Raw genomic sequence first — 6995 nt, forward strand, 5'->3', positions numbered from 1 at the left:
TAGGGATATACACTTGGAAGCTGTTTACAACTGTGTGAAGTCTATTCCGCCGACAAGTGTAAAAGCTGAGCGTGCGTTTTCAGCTGCAGGATATATTTGCAATAAAATAAGATCAAACTTAAAAGATGATACCTTGGATATGTTATCTTTTCTCCGAAAATATTTCCAAAATCAATGTGACAAGTGACCTTTAAACTAAGTACTTGAACCACTAACTAATGTATTTTGAATATGAAATAAACACTTTTTTGCATCTACCATAGTTTGTTTATAATTGCATAAGACATAAGACTCTCTGACTTTTCTTAGCAATTAGCATGTTTAATAGGTTTATTACAAAAAGTTATATATATATATATATATATTGTTAACAATCCCGCATTCTTGCGGATCCGCGGGATCAATGATTTTTATCACGCAGGTTTGCGAGATTGAAGTTTTGGTGCGGGATTGAATTCCCTAACTGTAACTTATATACTTAATACACTTCAAGTCTAGATTCAGCTCAACATTTAAGAGAAGTGGCTGTACGAATTTGATTTTTCGTACTGGACCTCTTAGGGTTAGTGATGGGACTGGCAGGTCATAGTAAGTAAATGGTTCTGTGAAATTTCTGTAGAATTATCCTGCAGATGAGATCTTCAATCTCTATATCTAATTCCCATTAGGGTGGTTTTTCGTTCACTCTACCAGATATTGTTTTATTTAATATCACAAATTGCAGTTTATATCAAAACGGAATCGACAATTTATATTAATATCTCATCTTGGTAAGGTCAATTACAACATCAAATTACCTTATTTCTTTTATCAGAAAACATCACAGGACTGTGAGATAAATGAATCTGAAAAAATATATTCTACAACACGTCCTACAAAGTGTTACTTGACATATACCCTACTCAATTCAGACTCTACACTTTAAAGGCTGGTGTTTATGGTTATTTCATACTATATGGAAAAGTACAAAATAATATCAAATGATTGACAATTGTTATTCAATTTCCGAACGTTTTCAATGTAGTTTTTCGCTTCGACATTAACCAAAAAGAAAGTCATCACCTATTATAATACCTAATAACACACCTTACAAAGTGCTTCTGCAAAGATGCCTTACTCAATTCAGGATCTTGCACTTTGAAAGCTGGTGTTTTGGCATTGTATAAACTAATAAACATAATACAGCAGTGATGACCTTTGGTGAAATTAGGCTTACGATTTCAAGTTGGTTTAAATTTTCAAGAGCGTGCATTTTAAATAGGAAAGCGTAAGAGACAAACAATCATTCTTTAACCTTTCGGAATAGATACTTTTTAAAATTTTTCACGCTTCATAAATTCGTCACAAAGATAGTGACAAAGTACAAAATTAAAACACAATAAAAATTTAAATGGGAAAATCCTGAAACCGAAGCATTTGATTTTCTGTTACATCCAATTGGTTCCTAGATGTCGGTGTAGAAGATTATCGTCAATACCATTTATATGTATATCCTCCCTATTGATTATCTCCTCACTTATATTTCCTCAATCCAGTAGCCAAGTATTAAACCTATAAGGGTTGAAAAATTAAAACACAAAATCCAGTAGTAACCTTTTATTAGTTTATCCCATTAATAATAAATAAGCGACAGAATGTTGAATGAACTTTCACAAGCCGAAAATGATACCTGCGTTTGCGGAGAATATAATTTATTGATTGAGAATATAATTATTGATTTATTATGTGCTCGTGACAAATCGAGCGATTTCCGGCCCTGCGTTACATAAACGCTAATAACTTTGGTTCTATCGCGATTTTTTTTTTCGTGTTTTTACCGTTTTCTGTACGAAGGATGAGCGTATGTAATGGTTAAAAAATGTTTTTCGCCACATCCACCCCGAAGTGACGTGGCAAACAACGGTTTTTGACGAAAAAAAATTTGATTAAGTCGTTCTGGAAAAGTGACCGAGCCGAATTTTCTGAGACTCATTGACGTTAAAGGCCTTTTTATAAAGCAGCTCTGAAACGGCGCTTTTTAAGATAAAGCCTTTAGAAGTCGGATTTTTCTGTGAATGAATTTTGAACTTTTTGCGCGGTACCTCGCGGACTTAAACGGTTGTGGGGCCTAAACGGTAACGTTCCCGATAATGCGAACAAAACAGCCCTTTTCTACGTAAATGCAGCTTTCGTTTTTGTTAAAACTATTTTTTTCAAAAAGAAACTTCTTCCGAGATAAACGAGCTCTGAACTGAAATTTTTTTTTTCGAAAAAAAATATAGTGAATTTTTCGAGAAATAAATTTGTTTCTACTTCTAAAAATTTTTTTTTGTTTACACCATTTGAAAACTTAATCCTTTAGGATTAAATAGAGGTATTATTCATGGCGCTATGTATTATACAGGGTGAGCTGTGTTAACAAATATAAACCCCTTTTTGAGCCTTTTTTTGACCGTTTTTTCTACTTTTACTTACTCTTTATTGGCGGCACCTAGAGATTTCAAACTTTCAGCGTTTTAAGAACTTCTTAAATCCTATTTTTCGACATAGTCTACAACCTTCTACGTAGCTTAGTTTTTGCTCTACACCTTTTTTTAACTTTGACGCTTAATACCGGCATATACCTATGATACCTATGAAAACCATTTTTTTTTAAATCACCGAACACTATCTGGCTATAATCCACTAAAAACCGTTTTTCTTTAAATGTTACCGTTTTTCCACAACGCGCTGTTATTTAAGAAAAACCCCAAAAAATAAGCCGGTCCAACCAGTCATACCCCAGGAGACATAGGGAGCCAGCTCATGGTACAATATAGTTGGCGGTCCAGCACCCAATGTAAAAGCATACGGACGACGTCACTATCGAGTCGCACATGGCCAGATGACGCAACCGCGGGTTTTCGGTGTCATGGCGGCAAATTGTACGTTCGGGCGGATCCGACTTTTTCAATTCGAGAATTAGCGGCTTAAAATGGGTGGAAATGATCAGAAATTGGTAGTGACGATATCAGGAAACTTAAAATTTTCCGAATATGTGCATATCTTTTATCGAATGGTTTTTATTGCGGCGGGAAAATTCGCCGCGCATCTAACGTCTCATCTTATTTACATTTTTTACGGGCCCATTTGCGTTTCAAATTAGAGTAGGAAAGCGGTTTTAGAGAAAGATGGGAGATGTCTGGCAACAATTATAAACGTGTCGTGTTCGTCTCGTGACATCATGAGTTATTTTATTAATGATTTATTAATATTATGGGGACAATTTTGAAGGGATTTTTGATAAATTACTAGGATAAATAAAATGAATACAAATATTAATAAATATATAGAGGGTATTGATATTACGGGATATTTATGCGGATAATAATAGTATACAAATAGAATTATACGGGGAGTTTTAAGGTTTAAGGGCATTTACAAGAAAGATAATATTTATAATAATAGTAATAGCAGCATAAAGGTTAGGACAAGGTATAAATATCTGGAAAAAAATAACATTAATAATAGTTTTATTTTAGTTAGGGTTCTTTTAGTGGTAGTTGCTAAATTGGTAATAAATTTATATTAATAGTTTACCAATTTAGAAAAAAAAAGACATTGATGCGGTGTCAAAAAAAGGTGTATTTTTTATATTTTTTTACTATATTACTGATATCATGGCTTTTATAGCTTCAATTCAATAAGTTTATAAATTTTTTTATTGGTTTTTTTCCCTTAAAATTTTCTTTTTCCTAAAAATTTTCCTAAAAATTTTTCCTATCCTAATACATTGCTTCTTATGGGACCTGATCTTTCTCTTTAGATTGTGATACTCGTATGAATCGTGGATAAATTTGTCATAAAGCTTTTTTACTACTTTTTAAGTTGCCTTTAAGCAAAAAAAAAAATTTTGAATTCGGAGCATATTTTGAAAAAATGCTCATTGTTAGAGTTGCGAAACATATTTGTTTAACGCCGGTCCTGATGGATTACGCCGAATGCATCGCGCCGTCTACGTGACTTCCTCACCACCTTAATACCGAGAAATTACACAAGACCGCGACACTACCCATTCGTTTTATTGACTGCGCGCGTCTTCTCTTTTTAGTCAATAATACGCATTAGGGAGAGCGTTTATCGCTCTAAATATAATATAGTCCACTTTATTTTACGTAGTTAGTAGTAATATTATTTGGTTAATAGCTTTAATAAAGCTACAATTATGAAAAACTACACCAATCTTTTATTTCGGCTTATTGGACTCAAACACTCATTTTGACCCGGATTTTGTTCGAAAATCGAAAAATGCAAAGAAATAGGTTTTCCGCTAATTTTAGAGTCAAATCGGTAATAATCTTTTTTAAAGGTACTCTAAAGTAGTACAGGATAGAAAAATAAAAAAATAATTTTTTTCCATAGGGCTCATGATAATTCGATATTTATGTTTTATAGTTTTTTTTCAATTTTCTCCGATTCTATGATAGCTAGAACCGATTCGTTTTGACATACGGATACCTCGTAATATTCCTGAGAACTTTTGTTTGAAACAAAAAGTTATCAGACTTACAGTTAATTTAGAAAAAAATAAAAATAATTTTCTCCAAATTTTTCGTAAGTACCCCTTTCGATTTTCAAGCAAAAAAAAAATATTTTTTTATTGAGTTTTTTTACTGGAAATTGTTAGGTTGGGGCATACTTCGAGAATGCATCACGCCGTCTACGTGACTTCCTCACCACCTTAATACCGAGAAATTACACAAGACCGCGACACTACCCGTTCGTTTTATTGACTGCGCGCGTCTTCTCTTTTTAGTCAACAATACGCATTAGGGAGAGCGTTTATCGCTCTAAATATAATATAGTCCACTTTATTTTACGTAGTTAGTAGTAATATTATTTGGTTAATAGCTTTAATAAAGCTACAATTATGAAAAACTACACCAATCTTTTATTTCGGCTTATTGGACTCAAACACTCATTTTGACCCGGATTTTGTTCGAAAATCGAAAAATGCAAAGAAATAGGTTTTCCGCTAATTTTAGAGTCAAATCGGTAATAATCTTTTTTAAAGGTACTCTAAAGTAGTACAGGATAGAAAAATAAAAAAATAATTTTTTTCCATAGGGCTCATGATAATTCGATATTTATGTTTTATAGTTTTTTTTCAATTTTCTCCGATTCTATGATAGCTAGAACCGATTCGTTTTGACATACAGATACCTCGTAATATTCCTGAGAACTTTTGTTTGAAACAAAAAGTTATCAGACTTACAGTTAATTTAGAAAAAAATAAAAATAATTTTCTCGAAATTTTTCGTAAGTACCCCTTTCGATTTTCAAGCAAAAAAAAATATTTTTTTATTGAGTTTTTTTACTGGAAATTGTTAGGTTGGGGCATACTTTAAATTTTACCAATAGTCATTTTAGGAAAAAAAAATGGTACGGTGGGAAAAAAAACAGTTTTCCTTTGTTTTTCCCACATTTTTACTTATATCTCGGATTCTATAGTTTCGATTCATTTCGTTTTTGGTTTCTTTTATTCCTTATTCCCCTCCTGTCAATTTTTTTTATATTTTATTACTATTGGCTTTAAAAAATAAAATTCCCCGGTGGTCTTATCCCAATACCCTAATAAATGGGACCCTCTTTTTCCTTTATCTTATGGCACGTATAAATCGTGGAAAATTTACTTATTAAACTTTTCTACTAAATTTTGAATTTGGAGCATAATTTAAAAACGTAAATGAAATTGCTTTGGAAACAGCGATTATCTGCATACTATGATGAATACGCCATAACGTTCGCCAATACAACAGTGTATTAATTGAGGACTCTGTTTTAGCGTATTAACCCTAGATGCCACTAGCGTATTATTATAAAATAAGAAGGTATTAAATATTGGTTATATTTATACGAGTTACTTGAGAGCAGAGCGTAAATTAACATCTATATATTTACTATAGATATTAATTTTTTCGAAGTACTAAAAAAAGAAAAAGGTCGGTAGAGCACCATGCCGAGGCTAAGGTTTGAACTCAGAGCCTTATGAGGATACGGCAGGTCTCTTCCCCACTGCGTGTTTAGGGCACTTCACGGGATAATTGTGGAGACTTTTTTTTGTAGTACTGACAAAAATTTCTACTGGTCCCCACGGACCAAAGTACTTGTTATAAAGATGTAATTACGTATGTCTTAGATAACATGGTTAAATGCTTCTAAATACTTCGTTAAAAGGCGCGGTTGCCATATCTCTTCTGGAACTTTCAAGATTATTTTCTCTGTGTAGGTATATAAATAGAGTGGAGCCGACTATTATGACCTTAAAAGAAAGTCAAAACAGTAAAAAAGTATCTGGAAATATATAATTGCTGAGTGCTTTTCAAAACAAAAACGATGGCTTGTGACGGTTGTGCATTTAGAATCTGCGAATTTTTAGTGATAAGTGTCAATCGCCGAATACTGGTGGATTGTTTAGTGAACCATGGTGTGTTAAGATAAGATCTACGAACTGTTACATCTGAACCATTAAGCACATGACCTACAGTCACATTATTAATACACCCACAAAAAATTTTGAAAAAATGTTTTTTATTTTTTTATAAATAAACTATAACTCTGACAACTTTTTGTATGTTATAAAAGTTCTTGAGAATATTAAGAGATATCCGTCTGTCAAAACGAATCGGTTCTAGCTATTATAGAATCGGAGAAAATTGGAAAAAACTATTAAACATAAATATTGAAATATCAGAAGAAATGACAGGAGGAGAATAAGGAATAAAAGAAACCATAAACGAATTGAATCGAAGCTATAGAAGCCGAGATATTAGTAAAAATGTGGGAATAACAAAAGAAAACTGGTTTTTTCCCATCGTACCATTTTTTTTCTAAAATTGGCAAATTTTAAAGTAAGCCTTAAACTAACAATTTCTAGTAAAAAAACCCAATAAAAAAATCTTTATTTTTTTGGTCGAAAATCGAAAGCCACGAAAAATTTCGGAAAAATTATTTTAATTTTTTCCTAAATTAACTGT

General features: G+C 32.3%; 1 long non-coding RNA gene across 1 annotated transcript; it reads right to left on the reverse strand.

Annotated features, from left to right (window-relative positions):
- Positions 1 to 1581: 1581 nt before the first annotated feature.
- LOC126744381 (uncharacterized) lies at positions 1582 to 6788 on the reverse strand. Its single transcript, XR_007663140.1, has 2 exons — positions 5182 to 6788; positions 1582 to 4476 (listed from the first exon to the last, which is right to left on the reverse strand). It is a non-coding gene; the product is annotated as an uncharacterized LOC126744381 (long non-coding RNA).
- Positions 6789 to 6995: the final 207 nt, after the last annotated feature.

This window comes from Anthonomus grandis, chromosome 14 (genome assembly GCF_022605725.1).
Source record: "Anthonomus grandis grandis chromosome 14, icAntGran1.3, whole genome shotgun sequence".
Lineage (NCBI taxonomy): Eukaryota > Metazoa > Arthropoda > Insecta > Coleoptera > Curculionidae > Anthonomus > Anthonomus grandis.